This window comes from Xenopus laevis, chromosome 3S, assembly GCF_017654675.1.
Source record: "Xenopus laevis strain J_2021 chromosome 3S, Xenopus_laevis_v10.1, whole genome shotgun sequence".
NCBI classification, from domain to species: Eukaryota; Metazoa; Chordata; class Amphibia; order Anura; family Pipidae; genus Xenopus; species Xenopus laevis.
In genome coordinates, this window is record NC_054376.1 from 127,556,738 (window position 1) to 127,576,860 (window position 20,123).

A 20,123-nucleotide genomic window follows, 5' to 3' on the forward strand; every position below is an offset into this window, starting at 1 on the left:
AAGTTTTCATATTTTTTACCGCAATCGGAACTTGTAATAAAGTGAATGACCATTGTGGTTTTAGAGTTTACTTTAACCGTGGTTTCAGAAACCACGGATAAATAAATAAGCCTCCACTTCTTGCTAAACATATTTTCCAGACATGTTTTGCTTTAGATTCAAACCCGGTACAAAGACGTGCCAATCCTTTGAGTGGATTTTTCCACCCACTTTTAAGGAACTGCTCTACCCTGAAGTTCTGACACCTGTAACTTTTTATCCCAAGTAGGAGACCACCTCATGACACCTCACCTGAAAAGAATCATAAAGCCAAGGGTGCATACTGTTTAAACCTGCTCAGTTTAATCCAACTTGGCAGCCTTTGATCTCAAGTAACAAATAATGGCTGCAATACATACTGATATCTGGGACCTGGTCAGGAAGTGTCAGCTTTTCTTTCAACATACCGAAGCAACAAAGAACAAACAAAAATGACAGTTGCTTTTCTAAGGCAGAAATAAACATAAGACTGTCCATAACATGGGAGACACCATTTTAAACCAAGCAGGTTTGCCTTACTGCTTTACTGTTTCTTTGAACTTTAATGTTCCCAAACTATTGGGTGTCCCAAAACAGTGCAATGAAGACACGGCTAGGGTGACCTCCTCTTCCACCCATGCCAACTAAGCCACATCATGATAAAAATGTTGCAAAATGGAGGCCTTTTTGGGGCAGGTTTATTTTATTACTGTGTTCTGCTGTCATGTATTTAAAAGCTGGAGAACATCTTTCTCATTGAGAATCCAACAGGGATCCAGTGGAAGCTATTATAAATTATCAAAGCCATTCGAGATGCCTTTAGAAACAGTTAGTACTATATTAATTGAACATGTGAAAGAAGTTCAATAGACTGATCCAGTATTTTGTAGCACAAGGAGTATTTATAGACCCAAGAACCTTTGATACCATTTAATTGTTAGCAGATTTGTGTGTTATTTTGTGTTTATAAATTAGACCTGTATATAGTTAAACTTGCTTGGGCTTAGCAGAGGTCACTTTTCAAAATGCAACTAGTCAGCAGCAACTAGAATTATAATGTACAGTAGGGGGTACATTAACCCTTATAATACATGAGTGATACTGTATAACAGAAGGGCTGATGGAAAAAAAAAAATGACTGGGCCTGTGAGTGGGTTGTTATTGTGCCTCTCGTGTACATGAAATGGCAGGATCTTTTATGAATCTCATTCCTTGTGTAGGTTTGGTTATTGCGCCTTTCCACACCATGTTTCAGGGTACACAAACGACACTTGCTAAAGTGGGTTTGCACCAAACATGTTGTGTAGAATGGCACAGTAAATTAACATCTGTGCGTCCAACTATGTTACCTGCACACGCAGCTTAGAGAGAACATGTGGGCAGAAAGGGGCACTGTAGGCTAGCTCTCTTTCTGCTTCAAGAGATCCAAAGGGATCAAAAAAAGAATTTAAGGGACAGAACTTAAATTCATTCCATTTTGGGCAGGGTTGGTCCTCAACTTTTTTCTGATTGGGTGAGTTCTCTATTGAATTATTCAAAGCAGATAGGTCTGGTGGGCTGGTCTTGCAGTGGATTTTCCTGAGAATGTTGGCCATCCAGTGGAGCCTTTAGAGTTTGTTGGTCACATAATAGATTGTCCTGAGTGGACTTGTCTCCTACTGCATTTTTATAGGAATGATCATCTATTGATTTCTCCTTAGCATTTGGTGGATTTTCTCTCACATGGTCACCAGCTGCATTCTGATTGGACTGATTGCCCATTGAACTGGGCTGGTCATTCAACGAATCCTCCTGGCCATCATTGGGATCTTCCTGAGTTATAGGGTCTGGGGATTGTGCCATTGAGTTGAGCCTCCAGTAGGCTTGGTGTAGAAAAGAAGCAAGAGGCTGCCAATCAAGCATATGCAATTGTTCTGGGAGTGTGCAAAGGAGACAGAAAAGCACAGCAGATTCTGTAGAGGGAAAAAGTATTATCTTACATATGCATTTGAGCTATTTTATGAAAAATTTCAGCTCTTGTGCCAACTATGAAATCATCTTATGACCAGTCACTGAACACACAAGGGCCAATAGCAATGTGATTTTCTTAGCTCTATCGATATCCAAACAAGCCCTGGTTTAAATTTATAAGTTGCCCACTTTGGTCCCATACACAGAATGCTCAGAAAACAATCCAATGATTTACCAGCTAATATCTACCAATTTATGGGCTCCTAACTATTTAACTAATACACTTTCATACACGTATAGGGATCCACACAAAGCATACCACTACCTATTCCAATCCTTACCCATACTGGAGATTTTTGGCAGCTCTTCCCCTTTTGCAGTTTAGACAGGTACTTGTAAACCTTCTCAAAGTCCAGCCCTATCCAGTGAATTTTGGCATCATCCACTGGCAGAGAAGCTGAAAGGCCAGATGCCTCCGCTTGAGGTTCTTTTATCTCACTATTTTCTACTAAATAATGGTATTTTCGATGTACATTTTGAGGTGCAGGCTGCTTTTTCCCCCAGGAAACCTGCTAGGGATTGAATGTTTCAGGCTGATGGGCTCTGTGGCTGCAATCGTCAACATCTAGGAAACAAACATTATTGTGAATATGTGATGCGAAGAACTGCAGTACAGCAAAGGCGAAAGGGTAGGGTCCATATTACCTGGAAGAAATCAGCTGTTAATGCTACAGGTTCTGACACAGCCCATGCTATATCTGTCCACAGCTGATCAACAGAAAATAAACTGGTTAAAATTCAAACATGTAAAAATGGCCAGAAATCTATGAGGATATAGACGGGTAAGTGTAACTTCTTCCTCCTTACATCTATTGGAGCCAGACTTCGTTCATATTCCGTCTGTATGGCCTCCCAAGCAGCATGTCCTCGCAGCCAGGAAATGTAAGCGGCAACCTCAATTAGGTCAAAGGGTGTGTGAATGGGTGAAAAGGGGAGATTAGTTACCTCCAAAGGTAATTCATCCACAGTCCTCCAATCTGCTACATCTGTCCATTTTCCAGCCATATATTGGCCAGGCAGACCACTAAATTGGCGCGATACCCAAGCTGATTAACACTTTAACATACATGTATGGTATTATAATTCAGCTGCACCTATATAGGGCATTTGGGGCTTTTAATAAACTGCAGTGGATTCTGGGTCTAAAAGTCTACTTGCTTTCCTGATAAGCTGTGCAATGACCCCACCAAAGAAATCAGAAGTGATTCAACTCCCAGAATCCACCACATCAACATGAAACAAGTTTAGGTTAGGTTAGGTTTTATGTTTGGTCTCCAGAATAGTTCCCTGTTATCAGTATACAGCCATGCTCCCTGCTAGTCAGAGATGAACCCTGTCTACAGACCAGTGTACAAGAGAAAGCCTGAAACTCTGAAGAAGACAGAGAAGAGTGAAGTTAAATGGCAGAAATCCACTGCAGCCATTATTTCAGATGTACTGGTATCAATAAAATAAATCTCATTTTAAAAGTAGAGCCAGTGAGCACCACAGTGCGATAATCTTCTTTGCTTTTCATATTTCCAGAGGCAGATGCATGCACAGTAGCACAAAACTGACAGCTTTTTTGTTAAAGTTCAGGTTTTCTCTCTACTGCGCGGGCTCAGCCACAAGCTGAAAGAAGAAAAGGATTGCTTTGTGGTGATAGGGTGGCCACCTTTTCTGGAAAAAAATATCAACTTTCTTGAGTTTTTATGGGTTTTCCCTATAAATAACATTGGCATCGAGCAACATTTTTACCGGCCAGGCTGGCAAAATACAAGCCAGGTGGCAACCCTAGCGGAGGCCACCTCACGTCAGGATCATTGCTAGGGTTGCCACCTTTTCAAAAAAATGTACCATCCAGTGGTGGGGGAGAGAACTAAAGGGGCAGACCGTGATGCAAAAATAAGCGGAGCCGCGGGGGTTGTGGTGTAAAAGGGTCGGGCCACACCGTGCGATGCCAAGAAGAGGGATAAAAGAAAAGTTCCACCGAACGGCCAAGGGCTTTTGTTAAGGGTATTTCCCATTACCGGCAACTATATTGCCGGTAAATTTGCAATACCGGCCCTGAAGATGTTTTACCGGCTTGGGCGGTAAAATACCAGCCGGGTGGCAACCCTAATCATAGCGCACATTGCTAGAGGTTGCATTGCTGGAGAGGTATTTCAGGCTCCTGTTTGTCCTTGAGGGATTTGAGGCCCTTCAGTAACTGGTGCTTCTTTTTGAACTTCCATGCCAGGCGCTGGGCGTCTCAGGTTGCCACTTGGCCGGTAAAAAAAATGGTTGATCCGAATGTTATTAATAAGGAAAAAAGATAAATGTATAGAAAGGCCGGTATTTTTTCCTGGAGGAAACCCTAGGTGCGGCCCAGGCCTGGGATTTCGTACTTGACTGGTGCTGAACGCCTGTGTGAGGGGGGCTTCATGTTTCATAGTCTGTGCAATATAAGCGTTCAGGAGGAAAACACTCAATACACAGAGACTTCCAGCGCCTCATGGAAACAATATGGCGGCCATCTGCACCTGCTGGAGGGCTGCAACTAAGGCTCCTCTTATTTAAGACTTTCTCCAGCTGAAACCATTCCCCCAGCCTTTCAGCATCATCCTGGGTCCCCTCATCTGAGAAGGGGCCACACTTAGTCCTTTCTATGACCTGAAGTCAGTTAGCTGCTTATTACAGTCCCATGCAGGAGACCGCACTTATTTCTGAGCAGCCATGACAATAAATAGCCAATAGCCAGTGCCCAACATTAACCACACAGCCCCACAAGGCAGTTATGTGACTGAAAGCAAATACTTAATGCGCATAATGTAAACAATAGGTCTCACACCGTATTGCGACGGTAATTGGCTCCTCTTGCTCACGTGACCAGCAAGTCTCTTTTTTTACCCACCATGCACCGCGCTCAGGCGCCCTCTGCTGGACGAACTTCCGCCCACAGCTTCCCGCGCAGCCTCATTTCAGCACTCGCGTCATCTGGTTTCCCTGCATGCACCGTTTCGTTCTTGCGTATACACGAGTGGGCGCAGTGAAGCTGAATACGCTGAGGGCGGAAGTGGGGCAGTCAACACGTGTTTTTTTTTTTTTTTTTTTTTTTTTTTAAATAATCGGTTCAGGGGCATCATTAAAAAGCGGCGCTGCTCAGTTAATACTAGTAAATCACATTTCAATTGCCAATTTAAGTTCACAGGGAGTTTTTAGGCAGAACCGAGGAGCTTTGAAAAAAGATTTCTGGCAGCGGTGGGATTCGAACCCACGCCCCCGAAGAGACTGGAGCCTTAATCCAGCGCCTTAGACCGCTCGGCCACGCTACCTTACATATTGGTGGAGCTTTCTCTGGTGAGAATAAGGAGTAATCCAGACTCAGCGATAGCTCTGTATATTCATTAGTTATTGATTTATATCCCCCTCTCCCAGAGCCAAGTGGTATTGCCCATAATACTCAGTCCAAGTGCTGCTGATTCCAGGGTGAACCAATGACAAGTCAATAGGGAATACAAGCAGCGCCATTGATTATTTATGTCATATTTCTCGGTCGTGCCCAATACTGAGCCTCACTAGTGGCAGCTCGAGCACAACCAATGGAACGGGGGGGGGGAGATTAGCAAAAACGTGGCCCTGCTGCACCTCCTATAAAGCAAAAACCCCCTAATCTCAATATAAATCAGCCTCCCAGGAGGTGTAGCCCTGTCACTAGGCTTATGACATAGGCAGTCACATGGCTCGTTGGTCTAGGGGTATGATTCTCGCTTCGGGTGCGAGAGGTCCCGGGTTCAAATCCCGGACGAGCCCTGACTTTTGAAAGGCCGTTGTCTCTTCTATAGCTAAAGGATCAGGGTAAAATAGATGAACTAATCCTCCCTCCCCAGAGTCCCAAATGCAGTGGTCCCTTTGCCTCTGGGCTCCATTTGCCAACAGCACCAGAGGCATACGGGCCCAGGGCCTTTCTTTAGCTTTAGCTTTTCCAACATCTGGGAAATAAAAAGAGGAGAAAAAAAAAAAGTTGGCGTGAATAACCCATCGAATTTTTTTAAAAATGAAAAATCGTCTGCATCAATGCACTCGCGCCACTTCGAAGTCGATTTCAGAAATGGAAGCGCTGCGAGTGCCATTGCGCTGGCGTTTTCTCATTATAGCAGGCGGAAGGCAGTTGGGGGAGATTGTCGCCCCAAAGAAGAGGAGATTAGTCGCCAGGCTACTAAATCTACCCTAATGTGCCCGTGTGCCCCTGCCCTTAAGCTGTGAGTCTTTCTCTTAAGGGACCTGTTATCTTAATTGTTACAATTTCTTATTTGCTTATCTCAAAACTGTTACAAAAGTATCTCATCTGCACCTCCTGGCTGTTCTGGGCTCTGTGCCAAAAGCCAATTAAGTTAGAAACATTATATCTTTTTTTTTTGGCTGTTCAGTGGACTTTCCAGTACAAACAAGGGACTGCAGATTGAGCTGTCAAAAGGGGGGCCTGTCCCTCTGAAAACAGGACATTTGGGAAGTATGTCGTTCTCTGTAGTTGCCATGGCAGCGGGCACCATATTGTTCTCCTCATATGTGTACAGGGTGGCCACCTGTTGTCTGGGTCAGTTCTGGCAAAAAAGGGGTGGGTTTGGGCAGAAAGGGGTGGAGTCTTGATATAAATAAAGTGGGGTCATGGCAGTGAAAAAAAGACACCCAGTCGCAGGGTTGCCAGGTTGGCAGTTTTCCAGACAAATTGGGCTACTTATTTCAAACTAGCCAAGGTACGGATTTGTCAAGTTTAATATAAGACTACAATACCCAGCATGCGATGGGACTGACTTGTGTAGAAGTCGGAGTTACCAGATTTTGGGCTCTGTACCCCAGTCTCCCGTCCCTCTTAAGCATTCTCATGTTTTCCAATGACTTTTCTCAATTTCAGACAATTATGGGGCACAAATCTGCTGGCCACCAAAATGTCTAGATGTTGAGCTGTTTTACCAATATTTATTGAAATTGTATATAAATTATGAGCTTATGGGGCCCCTAAACCTCCTGGGCCCCCCTCTGTAGTTACCCCCTGGTGATGGGTGAATCTCTCCCATTTTGCTTCAGTGAACAGTGAAAAGGCGTATTTTCACATATATTCATATTTTTTTTTTCAAGTGCCTCTAGGGTTGCCACGTGGCTAGTATTTTACCTGCCTGGCCAGTAAAAATGATGGTTGATCCCAATGTTGTTGATAGGAAAAAAAGATAAATATATAGGAAGGCTGGTATTTTTTTACAGAAAAGATGGCAACCCTACTCTTGGCTAGTTTTGGGCTTGTTTTGTAGCCGACTTTGGCTGTTTTTGGAAATTAGACCCGGCAACCCTGCCCAGTCTGAGCCCTTTGAAAATTGGCTTCAACAATTCGACATTCGCATGTTTAACCTGTATAAAACAGTCTGTGCTTCCCCACATACATATTATGTCTATGGCCCCAACTCAACCAGATTCCAATTGGAAGACGATACAAGGCAAGGTTGCCCCCTTCTCAACCCTTCACTTCAATTTGACATAAATCCCCCTATACTACATTACACATTACATATAATACAATGTTTGCCGGTATCCAGATGGGCAGACTTTCCCAAAAACGTTTTGCCTTTGCAGACGGCATAATTGGTGTAACTACTAAGGAAGCAGACCCTGCAGGGGGGGAGACTGGGGGTACAGGGGCCATGGCGGGGGGTCTGCTTCCTTGCTCATGCAGTGTGGTGGGGGATAGTTGTCAATGCAGATTTGCTTTGCGGGAAGGTATGCACGGCGGGGGTGGGAGGAATCACGGGTCACCTGCAATTAGGCACATAAAGGGCCCAGTAAAAAATCAGGGGGGCCCGGGTCCCAGAAGTTACGCCCAGGCCCGGACTGGCAATCTGTGGGTTCTGGCAAATGCCAGAGGGGCTGCTATAAGGTGCCATAGAAAGTCAGCATTTAGTGGGCTGGTGGAGGCTGTTTGGGCCTCTGCGTGGGCTGATTGGGCCTCTGTGTACCTGAAATGCCAGGGCCTATTTTCATTCTCAGTCCGGACCTGGTTACGCCCCTGGATGTCATCATGATTTTTATTCATGACCCTACCAGAGACTTCCCTATCTTGCTACAGATAATTTGGAACTATAGTAGGATTCCACATAAATCTGGAGTGCCTTTTGGCCAGGTGACTGTGGACTTTGGACTTAGTCTTCTCAGGCCCGGATTAGTGGCGAGGCCACATAGGCCCCGGCCTAGCGCAGCACATTTTTGGGGGCCGCATGCCACCTTTTTGTGTTTGCACTTTGGGATTTGAGGCATGCTCAAGCTTCAATAAAAAAAAATCTGTTCTTATCAGTTCACCATCGGGGAGCATTCACCCCACCAAGGGAACAAAGAATCATTTGATCGCTCCCACTGGCTGGGAGGCTTTGCATTTGAAGCCCAAGCTTGTGTTTCGCACCCCATGCCTTGCACACCCTGGGGTGCCATGTCTTTCAGCGAAGGGTGTTCGAAGACCCTGCCCCCTGGCTGTGCCTTTTGTGTTGGGGGAGTTGGGGATAAAAGAGGTTCTCTCTACCTTCAGCGAAGGGGAACCCAAAGATTCTGGATCGTTTTTGGCCAGGTGACCCAGAGTTTGGACTTGGAGTTAGGGTAGTGCCCACTCCAACTGGCAGAAGGGAGAGACACTTGGTTAAGAACAGGGGTTGAGCCACCTGCATTGAAGTCTGAATCTTTTTTTTAACCCCAGGTCTTGCACACCCTGGGGTACCGTAAGTCACAGGCTTGCACTATTTACCTGTGGTTTGGCACTATGTGCACTTTATGCTTAGGCACTGTATGCTTAGACCCTTTTTGATTAGGCACTTTGTGCTTAGCCACTTTATGCTCAGGCACTTTATGCTTAGCCACTTTATGCTTAGCCACTTTATGTTAGCCACTTTATGCTTAGACCCTTTATGCTTAGGAACTTTATGCTAAGCCACTTTATGCTTAGCCACTTTATGCTTAGGCACTTTATGCTAGCCACTTTATGCTTAGACCCTTTATACTTAGGCACTTTATGCTTAGCCACTTTATGCTTATGCACTTTATGCTTAGCCACTTTATGTTAGCCACTTTATGCTTAGACCCTTTTTGCTTAGGCACTTTATGCTTAGCCACTTTATGCTAAGACCCTTTATGCTTAGGAACCTTATGCTTAGCCACTTTATGCTTAGCCACTTTATGCTTAGACCCTTTATGCTTAGGAACTTTATGCTTAGCCACTTTATGCTTAGCCACTTTATGTTAGCCACTTTATGCTTAGGCACTTTATGCTTAGCCACTTTATGCTTAGCCACTTTATGTTAGCCAGTTTATGCTTAGACCCTTTATGCTTAGGCACTTTATGCTTAGACCCTTTATGCTTAGGCACTTTATGCTTAGCCACTTTATGCTTAGACCCTTTATGCTTAGGAACTTTATGCTTAGCCACTTTATGCTTAGCCACTTTATGTTAGCCACTTTATGCTTAGGCACTTTATGCTTAGCCACTTTATGCTTAGCCACTTTATGTTAGCCAGTTTATGCTTAGACTCTTTATGCTTAGGCACTTTATGCTTAGACCCTTTATGCTTAGGCACTTTATGCTTAGCCACTTTATGCTTAGACCCTTTATGCTTAGGAACTTTATGCTTAGCCACTTTATGCTTAGCCACTTTATGCTTAGGCACTTTATGCTTAGCCACTTTATGTTAGCCACTTTATGCTTAGACCCTTTATGTTTAGAAACTTTATGCTTAGCCACTTTATGCTTAGCCACTTTATGCTTAGGCACTTTATGCTTAGACCCTTTATGCTTAGGCACTTTATGCAGCATTTACACCTCTTCCCTCTGCCTTTTGGCAACGGTGGTGAGCACTTTTGGATTTGGTGCCATAACTAGGGTTGCCACCTTTTTGGGAAAGAAATACTGGCCTTCCTATATATTTATCTTTTTTTCCTATTAATAACATTGGGATCAACCATAATTTTTACTGGCCAGGCCAGTTAAACACTGGCCAGGTGGCAACCCTAGCTATAACCTTCCGGTCAGATGCACAGATCTGGCCCCACCGTGGGCACATAACGCTTTGGGACCTCTTCAGAGGCTCTTTGGGGCCCAATAAAAAGTCATGTTGGTAGAGTTGCCACCTGGCGGGTAAAAATGATTGTTAATCTCAATGTTATTAATCTGGAAAAAATATAATTATATAGGAAGGACGGTATTTTTTTCCAGAAAAGGTGCAACCCCATGTGTAGGAGACTCCTATTCAGTGAATAAATCGCAAAAGACACAGTTTCCAGCTGACAGTGAGAAAGAAAATGGATTCAGGGGGTCAGACAAGTTTCCTGTGGGGAGTGTGAGCTCCAGAGAGTTACGGGGGTCCTTCCTGCATTAGATAAACTTCATATATTCTGTTACTAAGGGACAAGCCCAGAGGCAACACTAATACTGGAAAGAGTAAGAGCAGTGTAGGATCATAGAAACTCTTCACAAGCTTAGTGCCCAGCTGACCTCGTGGCGCAACGGTAGCGCGTCTGACTCCAGATCAGAAGGTTGCGTGTTCAAATCACGTCGGGGTCACATTTTTTTTTTCAAATTCTAAAATTCATTATATTGTCCTTTCCCTCCCACTCAACACATTGTTTTATTATTTAATGTGATTACAGGCCGGGAATCCCCGCGATCTTCTCCCACGTGCAGCCGACACAGGACTCTTGTCTAATGTACCGGAACATACAGCGCAGATGCGTCACGTGATTGTAGGAAGAATAATAAAAACAACAGCCGACGAGGATGGGATTCGAACCCACGCGTGCAGAGCACAATGGATTAGCAGTCCATCGCCTTAACCACTCGGCCACCTCGTCCTGCTGCGGCTCCTCCTCCGCCAACACATTTAATGTCTGTCATGTGATACGTGTAATTCTTTATATTGTCTGTTGTGACAGGAGCAAACACTGTATTAGGGAACGAACCCGCTGCTTGTTGCCACGAATACGTCTGATTTGAGAGTAAAAGTTCGGATTTAGTGAGTTGTACGTGTAACACTGCGGCCTACTTCAACGTGGCGGATTGACGTCGCTGCTTCACGCGCGCCCTCACCTAAAATGGATTCTGCGCCTTCCTGAGCGACCCATGTAGGCGCGGCTATGCAAATACAAAACAAAAGCATGCCGGGAGCCTGAGAGAAACCGGTTTTAAAGCGACGCTCGAGTCAAACATTTAAAAATAACACAAGGAACATAAACAGGTTTTTAAAGATGATCATTAAGCCGGTCGGTTGTTACTGATTAGGAATGTCGCTTTATACAGTACCAGGAGCGATCTAGCTGCGATCCTATTGCTGAACAGGAAATCGGTATCGTCAGTGAGGTTAATCCTTACCTGTTCCTCCTCCGGGAGAAACAGCACGTGATGAATGGAGGAGACTGAGTCGCTGATTACTCTGTACTCCGGTCCTGTCTGGTGCGACAACACTTACCCGGCAGGATCATTCTGATTCTAATCTGACGATCACAAAGTAAAAGTTGAAGAACAGATGAGATTGATTTGGTGTGGTGTGAGACTTTATGCTGCAGGGTTTTGAGAGTATTTGCAACAGGGCTTTGTACAGGGGAGCACGGTCTGGTTGTTCTGACGTTGCAGTAAAATCTCACTGACACGGGGGTTTGTACAAATACAATTTACACATGAGATTTAAAGGCTGCATGAATAGCACCGGCTGCAGGAATAGTACAATTTACACAGCCCCAGATTGGATATGGGGGGGCGGTATAGCAGGGCTTTAGCTGCCCCTCCTCCACAGCCTGGTCTGATATATATATTGTCTCTTCACCTTTCTATCATCAGCTGCAAATCCTGACGAGAGATAGGGGCGCCGATCTCCCAAAACTCATTACTAAAATACAACAGTGTCTGACTGGGGGTCAGGCCTAGGGCTGCCACCTTTTCTGGAAAAAAATACCAGCCTTCCTATATATACATTGGCACCAACCACAATTTACCGGACCCTATCCAGGCCCCCCATGCTCGTACCTTTCTACTTTCAGAGATCAGGGCAGGAGAAGGGGTTCGGGGGCAGCAGAGGCAGATCAGGGCAGGGACCGGGTCTCTGGGGCGGGCGGGACACTGGGAAAAAAACCCAGTGGGCAGTGCCATAACTAGATGTTACTGGGCCCCACAGCAAATTCATTTTAGGGCCCCCAACATATGCAGAGGTGGTCCTGCTTTACCATCAGATATTAAAATTGCTCATTAATTAGGACTTCCTGAGCCCCCCTGCAGCCACAGGGTCTGCTTCCCCGGCTCTTGTGGGCCCCGCCAACCCTAAAGTGCAATGAATGAGACATTTTCAAAAGAAGGAATATCAATTGCACCTCCTGCCATCCCCCCCCTTCCCCCTCCACCTCCCCCTCCCCTCTTCCCCTCCCCCCTCTGGGCCGGGGGTGGGGCTAGACTTCCAAAGGCGGGAATCCAAATGTAAACAAGGCACGAGTCTATGGAAGAATTGGGCCCCACCCAAACTGATCTTTTTATGAAACTGAATTATTTAATCAAATATTTGAAAAGTGATTGTTTTTTGTTTTTAAATGAGTGTTTCCAAATAGAGAATGTGTCTCCCTGGGGTGTGTAGGGGGCCCCTCAGCTGGGGCTTTATCATTGGCCTTTACACCCTTGTTGTCAGTGAGGTTAATCCTTACCTGTTCCTTCTCCAGGAGAAGCAGCACACGATGAATGGAGGAGACTGAGTTGCTGATTACTCTGTACTGTCTGGTGTGACATTCCAGTCTGGGTCATTCTGATACATTAACCTACTGACCACGTAGATATATATTGGTATCTCTCAAATATTCTGTTTTTCATGGGACAGTCCTGATTTTGACAGCTCAGCCTGCAGTCCTGGATTGTTAATGAAATGTCCCGATTTTCTCTTTGATCTCCTGCACTGACCAGCCAAAAAAAGATACAAAGTTTGTAAAACTTAATTGGCATTTGGCAGAGAACCCAGATTATGTGGCAGGTGCACTTAGATACTTTTCTAAGCAACTTTTCAATTAGTCTTCATGGTTTATTTTTTATATCGTTTTTGAATGATTTGCCTTCCTCTTCCAGCTTTCAAATGAGGGTCACTGACCCCATCTTAAAGGATAAGTAATCCTTTAAAGTAAGTTAATGTAAAATTGATGAGGGGGCTATTCTAAGCACTTTTGTAATTTACATTCATTATTTATTTTCTTTTGATTCCAAGATATTAAGGGATACATGTGCTGTTAATATGAACAAATTTTGTTACAACAGCGCCACCTGCTGGTCAGTTTCCCACCAGTCTGACCACCAAGTAGTCAAGGAAGTTGTCAGGAGAAAGAAAGAGGCTGATGTTCTTCTGCTTAGGGAAACAATTAGAAACCTTTCTCACATCTTTTCTAAGCATGGGTGGTGACATCACAGGTGGTGGGAAATGGGTGTGGCAATGTAAAGTGGGAGCTGTTTCCCTTGTGGGCAATGAATTCCTTCCATAGGTTCAAATACAAATACAAATAAGTGGAATGTTATGGAATTATTGAAGACATTTTACAAGACCTGTTTTTACTCAGACAAAACCCCCAACAGAAATTGTCTCCCTGGGGTGTGTAGGGGGCCCCTCATCTTGGGCTTTATCATTGGCCTTTACACCCATATTATCAGTTGAGGTTAATCCTTACCTATTCCTCCTCCGAGAGAAACAGCACATGATGAATGGAGGAGACTGAGTTGCTGATTACTCTGTACTCCGGTCCTGTCTGGTGTGACATTCCAGTCTGGGTCATTCTGATTCATTAACCTACTGACCACATAGATATATATTTGTATTTTTTAGTTATTCTGTTTTTCATGGGACAGTCCTGATTTTGACAGCTCAGTCTGCAATCCTGGATTGTTAATGAAATGTCCCAATTTTCTCTTTGATCTCTTGCACTGACCAGCCAAAAAAAGATACAAAGTTTGTAAAACTTAATTGGCTTTTGGCAGAGAACCCAGAATACGTGGCAGGTGCACTTAGATACTTTTCTAAGAAACTTTTCAATTAGTCTTCATGGTTTATTTTTTATATCGTTTTTGAATGATTTGCCTTCCTCTTCCCGCTTTCAAATGAGGGTCACTGACCCCATCTTAAAGGATAAGTAATCCTTTAAAGTAAGTGAATGTAAAATTGATAAGTGTGCTATTCTAAGCACTTTTGTAATTTACATTCATTATTTATTTTCTTTTGATTCCAAGATATTAAGTGATACATGTGCTGTTAATATGAATGAATTTTGTTACAACAGCGCCACCTGCTGGTCAGTTTCCCACCAGTCTGACCAGCAAGTAGTCAAGGAAGTTGTCAGGAGAAAGAAAGAGGCTGATGTTCTTCTGCTTAGGGAAACAATTAGAAACCTTTCTCACATCTTTCCTAAGCATGGGTGGTGACATCACAGGTGGCGGGAAATGGGTGTGGCAATGTAAAGTGGGAGCTGTTTCCCTTGTGGGCAATGAATTCCTTCCATAGGTTGGAATACAAATACAAATAAGTGGAATGTTATGGAATTATTGAAGACTTTTTACAAGACCTGTTTTTACTCAGACAAAACCCCCAACAGAAATTGTCTCCCTGGGGTGTGTAGGGGGCCCCTCATCTTGGGCTTTATCATTGGCCTTTACACCCCTATTATCAGTTGAGGTTAATCCTTACCTGTTCCTTCTCCGGGAGAAACAGCACGTGATGAATGGAGGAGACTGAGTCACTGATTACTCTGTACTCCGGTCCTGTCTGGTGCGACATTCCAGTCTGGGTCATTCTGATTCTAAACTGATAATCACATTATTAAAAGTGAAGAACAGACTTGTGGAGAATTAATGGGTTGTTGAGGTGATGGACTACATCTTCCAGCATCCTCTCTGCTGCAGCTTTGGTGTTGAGTTTCTCTTTCTTTGCTTAACCCTTTATTTTAGTCAACCAGGGCCTGGCTGAGTATTTTGTTCTGTACTCCGGTCCTGTCTAGTGGACAATCAGAGTCAGAATTAGGGGAGGGCAGAAGAGGCACCTGTCTATGGCACAATGATGGGGGGACTCTGGACATAGGAATTTCACCCAGACATCCCAGTTTTTGGAAGGGCTGCCCGGGTGGAAAGTGCATGTCCGGATTTTCAAATTAGGAAATCCAGACAGGACTTTAAACTTTCAAAGACATGGCGATCAGCCAGTTGCTGGTAGCCATGTCATCAGTCCTGCCCCCACGTTATCCATCCCGCCCCTGACGTCACCTCCCTGGCCCCGACATCATCCAGCAGCCCCCTACGTCACCCATCTGTTTCGGGCTCGCTGAGTATTCTTTTAGAACATAAAAATAAACTGGATTTCTGTAAAAAGCACAAAAAAATTATGGGTTTATTTTAAAATGTTATCTTAAAGGAAAATTATACCCCTCAAACAATGTAGGTCTCCATGAAATGATATTGCATTGAACAGCTCATATGTAAAACCCTGCTTCATGTAAATAAACCTTCATAAAAATAGCCATTTTTTAGTAGTATGAGCCATTGGGTAAATAATATAAAACTGCCATTTTATGTAGTAAAGGCCGCCCCCTGGAATCCTAGAATACACGGTGCACACAAACAAACCAAGGGCACACATCCATGTTAGGTCACATGAGCCAATGGATAAAGTTCTGGCTTTTCCTCCCACGCCACTTCCTGTTACAGTTAGAGCTGCAGTATTTCTGGTCAGTTGATCTCTTCCTGTTACAATTAGAGAGGCAGTATTTCTGGTCAGGTGATCTCTTCCTGTTACAGTTAGAGAGGCAGTATTTCTGGTCAGGTGATCTCTTCCTGTTACAGTTAGAGCTGCAGTATTTCTGGTCAGGTGATCTATGAGGCAGCACACAGACCATGGCAAAATGGTGGCTCGAGGGAAAATATGTAAAAGGACAATATTTACTGATATCTATATACCGGTACCAGTTTGCTATGATTCTTCAATAGGCAACTTAATATGATATACACTATCTGTTGCTTAAGTATTTAATCTGGGTTATCATTTTCCTTTCATATAAGTCAATAATAAAAAAATATATATATATATATATATATCTTTAAATTAAGCCTTATGATTTTTTCAGGGTTTTTTTTTGTAATTTCTACAGTGACCATTGCATTTTACATTGTTGTGACCCCTCCTCCTCATGCCCCATTGGAACTACCCATTGGTAGTGGTAGAGGCTACAGTGTGGGCACCAGATGTTTCCCTATGTGCAGGTCCTGGCCATTATCTGTACTTAGGTGAGTGGCACACAGTTGCATTGGAAGTGCCCCCAGCTGCCACCAGGTATAGTCATCATCATCACTACCAGCCATTTAGATGTTTGTCTTCAACCCTGAGACATATCATTGCTAGCTGTCGGCTGGTCCCTATCATATATTACATTTACTCCTTTGTAGTTAGGGTATAACATCATCATCAAAGCTGACATCACAGGGCGGGAAATAGGTGGGCAGTGGCAGAAAATGGGCATGGGAGGTGACATCACAGGGGACGGGAAATGGGTGGGGAAATGTAGAGTGGGAGCTGTTTCAATTGCGGGCAATTAATTTCTTTCATATGTTGGAATACAAATACAAATAAGTGGAATGTTATGGAATTATTGAAGACATTTTACAAGACCTGTTTTTACTCAGACAAAACCCCCAACAGAAATTGTCTCCCCGGGGTGTGTAGGGGCCCCCTCATCTTGGGCTTTATCATTGGCCTTTACACCCATATTATCAGTTGAGGTTAATCCTTACCTATTCCTCCTCCGAGAGAAACAGCACATGATGAATGGAGGAGACTGAGTCGCTGATTACTCTGTACTCCGGTCCTGTCTGGTGCGACATTCCAGTCTGGGTCATTCTGATTCATTAACCTACTGACCACATAGATATATATTTGTATTTTTTAGTTATTCTGTTTTTCATGGGACAGTCCTGATTTTGACAGCTCAGTCTGCAATCCTGGATTGTTAATGAAATGTCCCAATTTTCTCTTTGATCTCTTGCACTGACCAGCCAAAAAAAGATACAAAGTTTGTAAAACTTAATTGGCTTTTGGCAGAGAACCCAGAATACGTGGCAGGTGCACTTAGATACTTTTCTAAGAAACTTTTCAATTAGTCTTCATGGTTTATTTTTTATATCGTTTTTGAATGATTTGCCTTCCTCTTCCCGCTTTCAAATGAGGGTCACTGACCCCATCTTAAAGGATAAGTAATCCTTTAAAGTAAGTGAATGTAAAATTGATAAGTGTGCTATTCTAAGCACTTTTGTAATTTACATTCATTATTTATTTTCTTTTGATTCCAAGATATTAAGTGATACATGTGCTGTTAATATGAATGAATTTTGTTACAACAGCGCCACCTGCTGGTCAGTTTCCCACCAGTCTGACCAGCAAGTAGTCAAGGAAGTTGTCAGGAGAAAGAAAGAGGCTGATGTTCTTCTGCTTAGGGAAACAATTAGAAACCTTTCTCACATCTTTCCTAAGCATGGGTGGTGACATCACAGGTGGCGGGAAATGGGTGTGGCAATGTAAAGTGGGAGCTGTTTCCCTTGTGGGCAATGAATTCCTTCCATAGGTTGGAATACAAATACAAATAAGTGGAATGTTATGGAATTATTGAAGACTTTTTACAAGACCTGTTTTTACTCAGACAAAACCCCCAACAGAAATTGTCTCCCTGGGGTGTGTAGGGGGCCCCTCATCTTGGGCTTTATCATTGGCCTTTACACCCCTATTATCAGTTGAGGTTAATCCTTACCTGTTCCTCCTCCGGGAGAAACAGCTTCTGATGAATGGAGGAGACTGAGTCACTGATTACTCTGTACTCCGGTCCTGTCTGGTGCGACATTCCAGTCTGGGTCATTCTGATTCTAAACTGATAATCACATTATTAAAAGTGAAGAACAGACTTGTGGAGAATTAATGGGTTGTTGAGGTGATGGACTACATCTCCCAGCATCCTCTCTGCTGCAGCTTTGGTGTAGAGTTTCTCTTTCTTTGCTTAACCCTTTATTTTAGTCAACCAGGGCCTGGCTGAGTATTTTGTTCTGTACTCCGGTCCTGTCTAGTGGACAATCAGAGTCAGAATTAGGGGAGGGCAGAAGAGGCACCTGTCTATGGCACAATGATGGGGGGACTCTGGACATAGGAATTTCACCCAGACATCCCAGTTTTTGGAAGGGCTGCCCGGGTGGAAAGTGCATGTCCGGATTTTCAAATTAGGAAATCCGGACATGGCGAATGACATGGCGATCAGCCAATCGCTGGTAGCCATGTCATCAGTCCTGCCCCCACGTTATCCATCCCGCCCCTGACGTCACCTCCCTGGCCCCGACATCATCCAGCAGCCCCCTACGTCACCCATCTGTTTCGGGCTCACTGAGTATTCTTTTAGAACATAAAAATAAACTGGATTTCTGTAAAAAAAACAAAAAAATTTTGGGTTTATATTAAAATGTTATCTTTAAGGAAAACAATACCCCCCAAACAATGTAGGTCTCTATGAAATGATATTGCATTGAACAGCTCATATGTAAAACCCTGCTTCATGTAAATAAACCACCTTCATAAAAATAGCCATCTTTTAGTAGTATGAGCCATTGGGTAAATAATATAAATCTGCCATTTTATGTAGTAAAGGCCGCCCCCTGGAATCCTAGAATACATGGTGCACACAAACAAACCAAGGGCACACATCCATGTTAGGTCACATGAGCCAATGGATAAAGTTCTGGCTTTTCCTCCCACGCCACTTCCTGTTACAGTTAGAGCTGCAGTATTTCTGGTCAGGTGATCTCTTCCTGTTACAGTTAGAGCTGCAGTTTTTCTGGTCAGGTGATCTCTTCCTGTTACAGTTAGAGCTGCAGTATTTCTGGTCAGGTGATCTCTTCCTGTTACAGTTAGAGCTGCAGTATTTCTGGTCAGGTGATCTCTTCCTGTTACAGTTAGAGCTGCAGTTTTTCTGGTCAGGTGATCTCTTCCTGTTACAGTTAGAGCTGCAGTATTTCTGGTCAGGTGATCTCTTCCTGTTACAGTTACAGCTGCAGTATTTCTGGTCAGGTGATCTCTTCCTGTTACAGTTAGAGCTGCAGTATTTCTGGTCAGGTGATCTCTTCCTGTTACAGTTAGAGCTGCAGTATTTCTGGTCAGGTGATCTCCGAGGCAGCACACAGACCATGGCAAAATGGTGGCTCGAGGGAAAATATGTAAAAGGACAATAATTACTAAAATCTATATACCAGTTTACTAAGATTCTTCAATAGGCAACTTAATATTATATACACTAACTGCTGCTTATGTATTTAATCTGGGTTATCATTTTCCTTTAATATAAGTCAATAATAATTAAAAAAAAAAAATATATATATAGATAGATAGATAGATAGATAGATATCTTTAAACTAAGCCTTATTATTTTGCCAGGAATAGTCATCATCATCACTACCAGCCATTTAGATAGTGTTTGTCTTCAACCCTGAGACATATCATTGCTAGCTGTTGACTGGTCCCTATCATATATTACATTTACTCCTTTGTAGTTAGGGTATAACATCATCATCAAAGCTGACATCACAGGGCGGGAAATAGGTGGGCAGTGGCAGAAAATGGGCATGGGAGGTGACATCACAGGGGGCAGGAAATGGGTGAGAAATGGGCATGGGAGGTGACATCACAGGGGCAGGAAATGGGTGGGCTGGGGTGGGGAAATGTAGAGTGGGAGCTGTTTCAATTGCGGGCAATTAATTCCTTCCATAGGTTCAAATACAAATACAAATAAGTGGAATGTTATGGAATTATTGAAGACTTTTTACAAGACCTGTTTTTACTCAGACAAAACCCCCAACAGAAATTGTCTCCCCGGGGTGTGTAGGGGGCCCCTCAGCTGGGGCTTTATCATTGGCTTTTACACTTCTGTTGTCAGTGAGGTTAATCCTTACCTGTTCCTCCTCCGGGAGAAACAGCACGTGATGAATGGAGGAGACTGAGTTGCTGATTACTCTGTACTCCGGTCCTGTCTGGTGCGACATCCCAGTCTGGGTCATTCTGATACATTAACCTACTGACCAC

The 20,123-nt window shown here is 43.7% G+C and overlaps 11 non-coding genes and 1 pseudogene across 11 annotated transcripts; 9 read left to right on the forward strand and 3 right to left on the reverse strand.

The window, feature by feature from the left end:
* Nucleotides 1-1,416: 1,416 nt before the first annotated feature.
* Nucleotides 1,417-5,077, reverse strand: LOC108703522 (annotated as a pseudogene).
* Nucleotides 5,078-5,239: 162 nt separating this feature from the next.
* Nucleotides 5,240-5,321, reverse strand: trnal-aag. The gene has a single exon. It is a non-coding gene; the product is annotated as a tRNA-Leu (tRNA).
* Nucleotides 5,322-5,727: 406 nt separating this feature from the next.
* trnap-cgg lies at nucleotides 5,728-5,799 on the forward strand. The gene has a single exon. It is a non-coding gene; the product is annotated as a tRNA-Pro (tRNA).
* A 4,708-nt stretch (nucleotides 5,800-10,507) lies between these two features.
* Nucleotides 10,508-10,579, forward strand: trnaw-cca. Its single transcript has one exon. It is a non-coding gene; the product is annotated as a tRNA-Trp (tRNA).
* Nucleotides 10,580-10,784: 205 nt separating this feature from the next.
* trnas-gcu lies at nucleotides 10,785-10,866 on the reverse strand. The gene has a single exon. It is a non-coding gene; the product is annotated as a tRNA-Ser (tRNA).
* Nucleotides 10,867-11,360: 494 nt separating this feature from the next.
* Nucleotides 11,361-11,499, forward strand: LOC121393003. Its single transcript, XR_005966739.1, has one exon. It is a non-coding gene; the product is annotated as a U8 small nucleolar RNA (small nucleolar RNA).
* Nucleotides 11,500-12,676: 1,177 nt separating this feature from the next.
* Nucleotides 12,677-12,802, forward strand: LOC121393005. The gene has a single exon (XR_005966741.1). It is a non-coding gene; the product is annotated as a U8 small nucleolar RNA (small nucleolar RNA).
* An 875-nt stretch (nucleotides 12,803-13,677) lies between these two features.
* On the forward strand, nucleotides 13,678-13,812 carry LOC121393009. Its single transcript, XR_005966745.1, has one exon. It is a non-coding gene; the product is annotated as a U8 small nucleolar RNA (small nucleolar RNA).
* Nucleotides 13,813-14,687: 875 nt separating this feature from the next.
* On the forward strand, nucleotides 14,688-14,822 carry LOC121393006. The gene has a single exon (XR_005966742.1). It is a non-coding gene; the product is annotated as a U8 small nucleolar RNA (small nucleolar RNA).
* A 1,958-nt stretch (nucleotides 14,823-16,780) lies between these two features.
* LOC121393008 lies at nucleotides 16,781-16,915 on the forward strand. The gene has a single exon (XR_005966744.1). It is a non-coding gene; the product is annotated as a U8 small nucleolar RNA (small nucleolar RNA).
* Nucleotides 16,916-17,790: 875 nt separating this feature from the next.
* Nucleotides 17,791-17,925, forward strand: LOC121393007. Its single transcript, XR_005966743.1, has one exon. It is a non-coding gene; the product is annotated as a U8 small nucleolar RNA (small nucleolar RNA).
* Nucleotides 17,926-19,970: 2,045 nt separating this feature from the next.
* On the forward strand, nucleotides 19,971-20,104 carry LOC121393004. Its single transcript, XR_005966740.1, has one exon. It is a non-coding gene; the product is annotated as a U8 small nucleolar RNA (small nucleolar RNA).
* The last annotated feature ends 19 nt before the right edge of the window (nucleotides 20,105-20,123 follow it).